Source organism: Salmo trutta, chromosome 30 (assembly GCF_901001165.1).
Source record: "Salmo trutta chromosome 30, fSalTru1.1, whole genome shotgun sequence".
NCBI lineage: Eukaryota > Metazoa > Chordata > Actinopteri > Salmoniformes > Salmonidae > Salmo > Salmo trutta.
The window spans coordinates 44016360-44029553 of NC_042986.1; the positions used below are offsets into that span (position 1 = coordinate 44016360).

General features: G+C 42.8%; 1 protein-coding gene across 1 annotated transcript in view; it reads left to right on the top strand.

Moving 5' to 3' along the window:
• Window positions 1-618: 618 nt before the first annotated feature.
• LOC115168738 (ubiquitin-like modifier-activating enzyme 1) overlaps window positions 619-13194 on the top strand; it is a 58813-nt gene continuing 46237 nt past the window's right edge. The window contains exon 1 of the mRNA XM_029724279.1: window positions 619-844. The gene's annotated coding sequence lies outside the window, so the exon portion shown is untranslated. The remainder of the gene's footprint in view (window positions 845-13194) is intronic.

A 13194-nucleotide genomic window follows, 5' to 3' on the forward strand; every position in this document is an offset into this window, starting at 1 on the left:
GTCGTCAAGGCAAAGAGTGGCTACTTTGAAAAATCTAAAATGTATTTTGATTTTTAAAATATTTTTGTTGGTTACTACATGATTCCATATCTGTTATTTCATAGTTTTGATGTCTTTATTATTATTCTACAATGTAGAAAATAGTAAAAAATAAAGAATAACCCTTGAATGAGTAGGTGTGTCCAAACTTTTGACTGGTACTGTATGTTTCAGTAAGTTTGGATTTATAACATATATAACAATGGTTATCCAAATGTACTGCAGAGATGGAACGTAAGTCACAGAAAATTAAGGTTGTGTTGGCAGCTGCAGAGAGGTATTTGGGTGTGCGAGACTTGACATCAGAAGAGTTACAGGGTTGGTTCAGTGGTGGTGTCCCATCCTTTCAGGCTGTTGGCCTGAGGTAAGACTAGATAGATATAAGTAGTGGAGAATGATGTTTTCTTTTTTTGTGAGTGTAGTGTTAGATGGTACGGTATTTGTTTTTTGTTTTTTCCCCAAGCAAAGTTTCAGGTAGTTCTACTCCAGTCCAGTAGGTGGCGGTAATGCAACATGTATTGGATTGCCAAACACCGTTAAACCTCATTGAAGAAGAAATACGTGCTGGCTGCAAGCTTGATTTAGAGAGACTCCAAGCGGTGCTGGGAATACCCGGCCGGTAACCGTCCAGCAGTGTGACAATTCACATCTCTCGACTTTTGACAGATGAAAAACGGACAATAACGTTAAGATTAGTTTTTGGAAGTTTGTTAGCTAAGCTGGGGGTTTTTTTTACATTTATTTTTGTATTTGAAATAAAAGATATATATATACTACGGACCAGGCCCGAGTGATATCGGATGTGGTGAGTTTTGAATACTTATTTCGCCAATGCTAACTATGCTAGCTACTGCAGATAGCTACTGAACTTGGGGATTCAGTCAGCACTTGAAAATGTCGTTGGAATTCGTTTTAGCTAGCTACTTGCTAACAACTACGCAAGTCAGTGTTTAAAAAATAAATAAAACCTGTCAATTAACTACTTGGCCAAAATTAACACAAAGAAAATGTCGACATGTTTTATACTTGATAGATAGCGGCTGACAAGCCCTTTAAAAAAATATATATTTATTATCTGTAACTACTGTAGATAACTACTGAACTTGGGGATTCAGTCAGCACTTGAAAATGTCGTTGGAATTCGTTTTAGCTAGCTACTTGCTAACAACTACGCAAGTCAGTGTTTAACAAATAAATAAAACCTGTCAATTAACTACTTGGCCAAAATTAACACCAAGAAAATGTCGATACATGTTTTATACTTGATAGATAGCAGCGGACAAGCCCTTTTAAAAAACATTATTTATCTGTATAACACGCTGGTTAATAACGTCCTGAAGGAGTCGATAACTATAACGTTAGCTCTTTGTTAGCTAACTCATTTACTGTAACCGTCGTTAGCAAAATCACTGGCACAAGCTAACGGATTCAGTTAGCTAATTAGCTAGCTAGCTGGCATGATATAACTTGGTTAGCTCGTACTGCGTCGTCGGCTTTGTTACAAATATGAATCCAAATGGGGCAGCGTTTGCTTAGCTACCTATGTCAATTATAACACTTGTAAACCAACGACATGGGAACATTAACAAGTCCCCCTTTGTGCACCGAGAATATGTTGTACTCGTGCAGAGGAGAATTAAATAATTTGCCATTTTCTTGCTACGACAGAGATCCGAAACCCCTTGCCCCGGCCTCTTTTCCCTCTGCACCCGAGAAGAAGCGGCCCACTTGGGCCTTTTGTGATTTGCCAACCAACCCCCCCCAAACACTCATTCGCCTCAATTCTCCCAAGAATGCTGACCCCCAACCCCAAAATATGGCAGAGCAGTTCCATGACATTCACTTGGCTTGTGAGCCATCTATTCCAGCATGCTATTGTTTGCATTATTTGTTGCAGCATGTAGAACAAAATGTGGATTATACAGCAAACTAAGTTCAGTCTCAGGTTGTTTTTGACCTAGTGATGCACCCATACCACAGATGGAAGGAGCCCAGCCCTTAACCAACAGTGCAGTTCAAGAAGAAGAAAGTATTTACCAAGTAGGCTAAAGTAACACAATAACGAGGTTATATACAGGGGGTACCGGTACCAAGTCAGTGTGCAGGGGGTATAGGCTAGTTGAGGTAATCTGTACATGTAGGTGGGGGCGAAGAGACTATGCATAGGTAACAAACAAACAGCGAGTAGCAGCATTGTACAAGGGGGGGTAAATTGTCCGGTGGGGTTTTTTATGAATTGTTCAGCAGTCTTATGGCTTTGGGGTAGAAGCTGTTGAGCCTTTTGGTCCTAGACTTGGCGCTCCGGTACCGCTTGCCGTGCGGTAGCAGAGAGAACAGTCTATAACTTGGGTGACTGGAGTCTCTGACAAGTTTATGGGCTTTCCTCTGTCACCGCCTATTATATAGGTCCTGGATTAAAAGTCCCAATGCAAAGTTACACCTAATATTTCTATTTTATTAGTTATTCCATAAAAACCGATCAGAATTTCAAAGAATATCGAAGTCATGCCAGAATTGTTTCTTGCAGGGTGTGACGTAATATGGACCCGCAAGCCAGCCTATTTACTGTTAACGTAAGCTCCAACAGAAATACAGGGTCATTTAAAAACCCCGGGAAAGTCATGGAAAATTATTAAAGAAAATTGAAATTAATTTAATTTCTGTTAATGTCATTTATTTATGCAGTTTTAAAATATTTTATCAATAAAGTAAAAATCAGCCAGGATCGGGATGACACTTCTTCACCGTGTCTGTATTTTTAAAAGCATCACCTGCATGTGTGGGAGATGAGTGGGCCGTTGCTCAACAAAGAGAGACTGTCACAATGCAGCAGCATGTACGCCTATAAAATGATGGAGAACAGACTAATAACTAAGTAGCCAATTCAAAACCCATCTTTAACCTTCCAGTTAACTGTTTAGCTATTATTAGCATGCGTTAATGTTTTCATGATTAATTTTAAACTATTTTTGACGAAACAAACAATTCACTTCACCATTGTATTAGTGGGGATTCGATTCAAATCATGATTGTGAATCAAAATCATTTGTGAATCGTGAACACAAATTTTAGGGAAGAAAATATTAGATGTAGCCTGTCTTTTAGATTGTGGTTTCAAAACTTAGTCAGCAAAGTAGCCTAAACACTTCTTCTAAAATAAATTACAAAACTAGAAAAGGTACATTTCCTGAAGACTATTTGTGGTCTTGCTTCAGCTGAATAAAAATATTTTTAGCCTGCCATAGCCATTTTGATCTTTTGATATATTTAATGAGCGAATTATTTAAAAAGGTATGTATTTGGTTGCAATGTTATACATCAAAGGTGGTCAACCATTCTCCAGGAGAGATAATGGGTGTGCAGGCTTTTATTCCAGTACCCCTCTAACAAACCACAATTTTAAAGAAATTAGCTGCTCAAACGGACCTTGATAAACTGGCTCTGATGTGTTTGAGCAGGGCTTGAACAAAAGCTTGCACACCCAGTAGCTCTCCAGACTGAGGGTTGATCACATGTGTTTTATAGAGTTGCCTGACAGCCTCCCAGTGTCGATACCCACATGTGTTTTATAGAGTTGCCTAACAGCCTCCCAGTGTCGATACCCACATGGGACCAAAGAGCAGCCTCCCAGTGTCGATACCCACATGGGACCAGAGAGCAGCCTCCCAGTGTCGATACCCACATGGGATCAGAGAGCAGCCACCCAGTGGCGATACCCACATGGGACCAGAGAGCAGCCACCCAGTGGCGATACCCACATGGGACCAGAGAGCAGCCTCCCAGTGTCGATACCCACATGGGACCAGAGAGCAGCCACCCAGTGGCGATACCCACATGGGACCAGAGAGCAGCCTCCCAGTGGCGATACCCACATGGGACCAGAGAGCAGCCTCTCAGTGGCGATACCCACATGGGACCAGAGAGCGGCCTCCCAGTGGCGATACCCACATGGGACCAGAGAGCGGCCTCCCAGTGGCGATACCCACATGGGACCAGAGAGCAGCCTCCCAGTGGCGATACCCACATGGGACCAGAGAGCAGCCTCTCAGTGGCGATACCCACATGGGACCAGAGAGCAGCCTCCCAGTGGCGATACCCACATAGGACCAGAGAGCAGCCTCCCAGTGGCGATACCCACATTACGCTGACTTGTTTTATACGTAGAATTATTGGTAATGGAAATTTGGTTAAAAGTCATGGGGTAATCAATGGACATACTGTACATTGGTCGTCTGTAATCAATTGGCGGCTAAAGAAAAGTGCGTCGGGTAGCCTAGTGGTTAAGAGCGTTGGGTCAGGAGCCGAAAGATTGCTGGTTTGACCCCGAGCCGGCTAGGTGAGAAATCGGTCGATGTGCCCTTGAGCAAGGCACTTAACCCTAATTTGCTCCCTTAAATCGCTCTGGATGAGCGTCTGCTAAATGACTAAAATGAGAACTGAGTGCATGGAATCCAGAGATGCTCTGTAGGCCAATGCAGTAGTAGGTAGGGGTTCAAGCTCTCCATCACTGTGATGGATTTCCGTCGTATGGATTCTGGAGAGGTCGTTTTTTGAGATCAGCGTAGATCCTCAAACATATATCCTATATCTGCTACATTTGTTAGATGATTTGTTTTTGTTGACATAAGGTAGGTGGTTGCCGCAGCGACGCCTCTCCAAACAGCACCCTGGAGAGATGTGCTGGTTATGGACAAAAATATAAAGGCAACATGTAGATGCTGGTCCCATGTTTCATGAGCTGAAATAAAAGATCCCAGAAATGTTCCATAAGCACAAAAAGCTTATTTCTCTCAAATTTTGTGGACAAATTTGTTTACATCCCTGTTAGTGAGTATTTTATTCCTTGTCAAGATAATCCATCCACCTGACAGGTGTGGTGTATCAAGAGTCTGATTAAACAGCATGATCATTACACAGTTGCACCTTGTGCTGGGGATAACACCCAACACAATGCCACAGATGTCTCAAGTTTTGAGGGAGCGGGCAATTGGCATGCTGACTGCAGGAATGTCCACCAGATCTGTTGTCAGAGAATTTTATGTTAATTTCTCTACCAGAAGCCGCCTCCAATGTCGTTTTATAGAATTTAGCAGTAGGTCCAACCGGCCTCACAACCGCAGACCACGTGTAACCACGCCAGACCAGCACCTCCATCTGGCTTCTTCACCTGCGGGTTGGGGTGTAGGGAGGAGTATTTCTGTGTAATAAAGCCCTTTTTGTGGGTGTAAACTCATTCTGTTTGGCTGGAACTGGCTCCCCATTGGGTCGGCCTGGCTCCCAAGTGGGTGGGCCTATGGCTGCGCCCCTGCCCAATCATGTGAAATCCATAGATTTAGGGCCTAATCAATTTGTCAATTGATTGATTTCCTTATATGAACTGTAACTCAGCAAAATCTTAAATTGTTGCATGTTGCGTTTTTTATTTTTGTTCAATATATTTTGCACTCTAGCCTTCGACAAAGTGTGCGCTGTTTATCACAGGGCGGCACCGGTGAAAGGCCCATATGCCACTGGTTGAGTAAAATTGTCATTGTTTTTGTGCAGAATTGTGAGGTTTTGTGTGTTGGAGGTGCATCTTGGTCCGTTTGGCTCAGAAAATGCCACCCGTGTCAATCTGCCCTATGGCCGCCCAATCCTGCCTTATGAGTGGTCGTCATCGGCCAGTTCTAGGGATTAAAAAAAAAAAAATCCTAGAGAAAAACCTGGTCTGCTTTCCACCAGACACTGGGAGACATTCACCTTTCAGCAGGTACAATAACCTAAAACACAAGGCTAAAAATATACACTGGAGTTGCTTACCAAGTAGACATTGAATGATCCTGAGTGGCTGAGTTACGGTTTTGATCTACATTGGCTTGAAATAGCCATTTTCAAGTCTTGCCAGTCTATCTTGCAATGATCAACAACCAACTTGACAGAGCTTAAATATATCTTTTAAGAATAGTGTTCAAATATTGTACAGTCCAGGTATGCAAAGCTCTTACATGCTGGCCAAATCCGCTCTGCATGTAGATTTATTATTTTATCTATCCTCACCGGACACATTCATGACACACAGGTTAAAATACCCAAACCAACTGTGAACCAACTATATTAATTTGGGGACAGGTCAGAAAACGCATTAAACGTTCATGGACATTGAGCTAGCTTGCTGTTGGTGGCGTATTTGTCCTGAGAGATCCTGTCCTGGCTTGTTATTATACCTGAAATGCATATGGTACTTTTAAAATATATATTTTTTGAATTTTCACCCATTTTGAGTCACGTAAAATTGTGTGTTCTCTACTCTGACAATTACGCCAAAAAATGAAGGGGAAAAAAAGGGAAATCTAGTTGTCTTAAATTCATTTCTCCTTATTCATTTATCTGGCGGTTGGCAACCAACTTTAAGGTGCATTACCACCACCAACTGGATTGCAGACTTTGTTAATTTGTCAATCACCCATGTGGGGTATATGCTTGTAAAAAAAAAAAATATAATTAAAACAATGAGTAGATTGTAGAGGTCGGGATTTGCAGCGCGTCAATCGTCTAAAATATAACCAAGTTTTATTTTAGTGCCTAGCTACGCAGATGCGCTTGGAAAGATTCACAGCTGTAATCGATTACCAAAGTTGACTCTAACATGTATTGACTCGGGTGTGAATACTTATGACAATTCTGTATTTGAATTTTCAATAAATGTGCCAAAATCAAAAAACATGTTTTCACTTTGTCATTATAGGGTATTGTGTTGTAGGTGGGTGAGAATCATATTTAATCCATTTTGAACACAACAAAATATAGAATAAGTCAAGGGGTATGAATACTTTCTGAAGGTACTAACGAGAAAGTGCTGCTGCACAACCAAATTCCGCAATTGCACCTTTTTTGTATTCTACTATTGTAACTCTCACCATTTAAGTTGAGACCCCGACATAAAATCCAGAGGTCCGTGTCGTCATATGTAGCTATGGCCCTGGTTTTAATGGTGGCTACAGCGATTGAACCACTCCTTTTTGGGGGGGGGGGGGGGGGGGGTCAAAAAGTTGGAGAACCAATTGCTGATTTCTTGTACAGCTATAGTGTCGGGTGGAAATGTAAAATTGTAGGGTGAGAGGATTGACATTAAATATGCAGCTTAATAAAAATAATTGATCATGAATATTCAATATTTACTTTGCAAGCTTACCAGCGATGGGGCATCAAGTAACAATACTAACAGGCCTACTGCTCTTTTGGTATGAAATCGCTTGAAATTCATAATTTACTTAAAGCTTGCATTTGGAATTTGTTCAAATTTAATTATTACGTTTTCAAAATATGTTGTAGACAAAATAATAAAAAGGGCTATCTGGTAGCCTCAGACTGTGTGTGTGTGTATATAGATATTTATTAAACTTGACTTGCTCTTACACTACACAAATTTGCCACATTTTGTTTCTGTCCCAGACAGGGTGAAATCCTATGAACTTGGGCTAGGATCAGTATGTTGGTACTGGCGTAGTTTGAGCGGGTCAAGGATGCACTAATGGCTGTTCCGTTCTCCAGACCCGGGTTGGAGTTTTCCGTTCTCCAGACCCGGGTCGGGGTTTTCCGTTCTCCAGACCCGGGTCGGGGTTTTCCGTTCTCCAGACCCGGGTTGGGGTTTTCCGTTCTCCAGACCCGTGTTGGGGTTTCCAGACCCGGGTTGGGTTCTCCAGACCCGGGTTGGGTTCTCCAGACCCGGGTTGGGTTCTCCAGACCCGGGTCGGGTTCTCCAGACCCGGGTCGGGGTTTTCCGTTCTCCAGACCCGGGTCGGGGTTTTCCGTTCTCCAGACCCGGGTTGGGGTTTCCAGACCCGGGTTGGGTTCTCCAGACCCGGGTTGGGGTTTTCCGTTCTCCAGACCCGGGTTGGGGTTTCCAGACCCGGGTTGGGGTTTCCAGACCCGGGTTGGGGTTTTCCGTTCTCCAGACCCGGGTTGGTTGTGCATCTTGTAGTATGTGCATTGCTAGGACTAGGGCTGAGAGTCTTCTGTTCTTTTAACCTGTTTGGTATAGGGGGCAGTATTGAGAATTTTGGAAAAAATATGTTCCCATTTTTAACTGCCTCCTACACCAACTCAGAAGCTAGAATATGCATATTATTGTTCAGGTTTGGATAGAAAACACTCTGAATTTCTAAAACTGTTTGAATGGTGTCTGTGAGTATAACAGAACTCCTATGGCAGGCAAAAACCTGACAAGGCTTCAAGCAGGAAGTACCCTGTCTGACAAGGAGTCGTGCGTCTTACCTCTTTTTATTGAAAAGTAAGGATCTTAGCTGTAACGTGACAATTCCCAGGGCTCCAATAGGCTCTCAGAGCCCGCGAAATAACTGAAGGTTTACGAGGGAACCTCAGGTTGAAATATATTATCGCCTTTTGTAAGTGGATGCTCGGAGGACCTTTCAATGATGCGCGTGCATGAGTCGCTTCTGAGGAGAAATTTTATTCGGCTGTTTAGGCTCAATGCATACTCCCGGTCGGAATATTAACACTTCTCTACGACATAAATGGCATAAAAATTGGTTTTAAACAGCGGTTGACATGCTTCGAAGTACGGTAATGGAATATTTAGACATTTTTGACACGCCAATGCGCCATGCGCGACACCGCGAAGAAGCATTCTAGAACTCACGAACAAAACGTCGCTGTTGGAATATAACGATGGATTATTTGGGACCAAACCAACATTTGTTATTGAAGTAGAAGTCCTGGCAGTGTATTCTGATGAAGAACAAGCAAGGTAAGAACATTTTTCTTATAGGAAATGTGATTTTGGTGGAGGCTGAACTGGGTGGGTATCTAAATAGCTAGCCCTGTAATGCCGGGCTATGTACTTAGATTATTGCAAAATGTGCTTCATCCGAAAAGCTATTTTAAAATCGGACATATCGAGTGCATAGAGGGGTAATGTATCTATAATTCTTAAAATAATTGTTATGCTTTTTGTGAACGTTTATCGTGAGTAATTTAGTAAAATCACCGGAAGTGTTCGGTGGGAATGCTAGTTCTGAACGTCATATGCTAATGTAAAAAGCTGGTTTTTGATATAAATATGAACTTGATTGAACAGACATGCATGTATTGTATAACACAATGTCCTAGGTGTGTCATCTGATGAAGATCATCAAAGGTTAGTGCTGCATTTAGATATGGTTTGGGTTTATGTGACATGATATGCTAGCTTGAAAAATGGCTGTGTGATTATTTCTGGCTGGGTACTCTGCTGACATAATCTAATGTTTTGCTTTTGTTGTAAAGCCTTTTTGAAATCGGACAGTGGGGTTAGATTAACGAGATTCTTGTCTTTAAATAGCTGTGAAATAGTCATATGTTTGAGAAATTGAAGTTATAGCATTTCTAACGATTCAAAAATCGCGCCACTGGATTGAAGTGGCTGTTACGTAGGTGGGACGAAATCGTCCCACATAGCCCAGAGAGGTTAAACATGTATTTTACCATATAGACACACACTGTTTGAATAAAATCAACTACATGTAGGCTACTGAGCTTGTCTGATGCTTTAAGCCCTGCGATTAAAAAAAAAAAAATGAAGACACAAATTACTAAAAAGAGAGAGCCAGAGATCAATTTAGCCTAACCAGACGACAAACAAACCTGTCCCCCCACAAATTCTGCCCTTTATGCTCCTGAAGTTGCCAGTAATGGGCTACACCAGCGGTCAAGCAACCTTTTCCATTTGGAGTGCCAAGTTCTCTGACCATTTCTACTGACCCTGCATGCCAGTTATGATATTCATATGCACATTTTCGTGGAAAAGTTTCATTTTAATTTATAACGATCTTCATATTGCAATGTCATGTGGTTAATCAAAATTCTAACAGTAACTTCTATTGCCAACAAATAAAAACATTGCAGCCTGCAGGTAGAAAATATCCTGATTTTTAAAAATCCTATAAGTCACATTGGCTATCCATGGCCTGTCTGTAAGGAACTTGAAATATTGTATTAACTTGGGTCTGGCCAGAAGCTAGCACTAGCTAACTTGCAACATTAATATAAAATATTATGGTCCTTTAGCATTTCCTGCCCCAGTGAGCTCCAGACAGACACAGCTGTAGTCTATAAGAAGTAATCAGGTAGGTGTTTATATAAAATCTCCACCGGATCAGAGTGGTTATTGAACGGGAGAGAGAGATCTGGAACGTGTTTTAAAATAGGCTACGTTGAGGAACTAGTGTCATTCTCAATGGATGTAAAAAAAAAAAAAATTAACAATTACCACTTTGTTTACTTGCTATTTGAGGCCGAAGAGAGAGATTTTTGAGAAGCTCCACAGTAATGGGGAGTTAAAACAATTAGAAATAGTATCACATCCCCAAAAGGGCACATTTTATAGGCCTACAGACAAGCCAGGTAGCCTAGTTCTATCCGTAGTAAGGACACGCACCTGACTCAACATGGACAGGAGCGCTCCAAACAAAAAGACAATGAATAAATGGACAACTCCGTAAATGGAATGAGATAAACCAAAATGTATTTCTCACAACTGTAGCCTAGGTTGTGCGCTCTGCGAACGTGACAACTGTAAAAACTTTAATAATCATATATCGAATGCATTAACAGAAATTACTATAACCAAACAAACCTTGTAGATTTGAAATGATGGTAATTCATGTTAAATGTACTACTGGTGTGCCATCCCCCCAGCCTCCGCAATGGATTAGTCCACTCTGACAGGCCTCCACAATGGATTAGTCCACTCAGACAGGCCTCCGCAATGGATTAGTCCACTCTGACAGGCCTCCGCAATGGATTAGACCACTAAGACAGGCCTCCGCAATGGATTAGACCACTAAGACAGGCCTCCGCAATGGATTAGACCACTAAGACAGGCCTCCGCAATGGATTAGACCACTAAGACAGGCCTCCGCAATGGATTAGACCACTAAGACAGGCCTCCGCAATGGATTAGACCACTAAGACAGGCCTCCGCAATGGATTAGACCACTAAGACAGGCCTCCGCAATGGATTAGACCACTAAGACAGGCCTCCGCAATGGATTAGACCACTAAGACAGGCCTCCGCAATGGATTAGACCACTAAGACAGGCCTCCGCAATGGATTAGTCCACTCAGACAGGTGTGCCATATTTTTTTTATTTTTATGCAGTGCATTTGCAAAGTATTCAGACCCCTTGACTTTCTCCACATTTTGTTCCGTTACAGCCTTAATCTAAAATGTATTAAAGTTTTTTCCCCTCATCAATCTGCACACAATACCCCATAATGACATCACAATACCCCATAATGACAATGCAGAAACAAGTTTTTAGACATTTAAAACAGATCCTATTTACATAGGTATTCAGACCCTTTACTCAGTACTTTGTTGAAGCACCTTTAGCAACGATTACTGCCACGAGTCATCTTGGGTATGACGCTACAAGTTTGGCACACCTAAGATGAGGAGTTTCTCCCATTCTTCTCTGCAGATCCTCTCAAGCTCTGTCAGGTTGGATGGGGAGCGTCGCTGCACAGCTATTTTCAGGTCTCTCCAGAGATGTTCGATTGGGTTCAAGTCCGGGCTCTGATTGGGCCACTCAAGGACATTCAGACTTGTCCTGAAGCCACTCCTGCGTTCTCTTGGCTGCGTGCTTAGGGTCGTTAACCTGTTGGAAGGTGAAGTTTCGTCCCAATGTGAGGTCCTGAGTGCTCTGGAGCAGGTTTTCATCAAGAATCTCTCAGTACTTTGCTCTGTTCATCTGTCCCTCGATCCTGACTAGTTTCCCTGTTGCTGAAAAACATTCTCACAGCATGATGCTGCCACCACCATGCTTCACCGTAGGGGATGGTGCCAGGTTTCCTCCAGACGTGACGCTTGGCATTCAGGCCAAAGAGTTCAATCTTGGTTTCATCAGACCAGAGAATCTTGTTTCTCATGGTCTGAGAGTCTTTAGATGCCTTTTGGCAAACTCAAAGTGGGCTGTCGTGCCTTTTACTGAGGAATGGTTTCTGTCTGGCTACTCTACCATAAAGGCCTTTTTGGTGGAGGGCTGCAGAGATGGTTGCCCTGGAAGGTTCTCCCATCTCCACAGAGGAGCTCTGTCACTGACCGTTGGGTGCTTGGTCACCTCCCAGACAAAGGCCCTGATTGCTCAGTTTGGCCGGGTGGCCAGCTCTAGGAAGAGTCTTGGTGGTTCCAAATTTCTTCCATTTAAGAATGATGGAGGCCACTGTGTTTTTGGGGACCTTCAATGCTGCAGAAATGTTTTGCTACCATTCCCCATTAATCTCAAGGATGATTAACGGAAACAGGATGTACCTGAGGGTCGGCCGGTAGCCTATTGGTTAGAGCGTTGGGCCAGTAACTGAAAGGTTGCTAGATCGAATCCCTGAACTGACAAGGTAAAAATCTGTCGTTCTGCCCCTGAACAAGGCAGTTAACCCACTGTTCCCCGGTAGGCTGTCATTGTAAATAAGAATTTGTTCTTAACTGACTTGCCTAGTTAAATAAAGGTTATATATTTCAGCAAAAAAAGGAACATCCCTTTTTCAGGACCCTGTCTTTCAAAGATAATTTGTAAAAATCCAAATAACTTCACAGATCTTCATTGTAAAGGGTTTAAACACTGTTTCCCATGCTTGTTCAATGAACCATAAACAATTAATGAACATGCACCTGTGGAACGGTTGTTAACAGCTTACAGACGGTAGGCAATTAAGGTCACAGTTATGAAAACTTAGGACACTAAAGAGGCCTTTCTACGGACTCTGAAAAACACAAAGAAAGATGCCCGGGGTCCCTGGGCATCTGCGTGAACGTCGGGAGACAGGACGGACAGCTGATCGCCCTCGCAGTGGCAGACCACGTGTAACAACACCTGCACAGGATCGGTACATCCGAACATCACACCAGCGGGACAGGAACAGGATGGCAACAACTGCCCGAGTTACACCAGGAACGCACTATCCCTCCAACAGGGCTCAGACTGTCCACAATAGGCTGAGAGAGGCTGGACTGAGGGCTTGTAGGCCTGTAGTAAGGCAGGTCCTCACCAGACATCTCCGGCAACAACGTCGCCTATGGGCAGAAACCCACTGTCGCTGGACCAGACAGGACTGGCAAAAAGTGCTCTTCACTGACGAGTTGCGGTTTTGTCTCACCAGGGGTGATGGTCGGATTTGCGT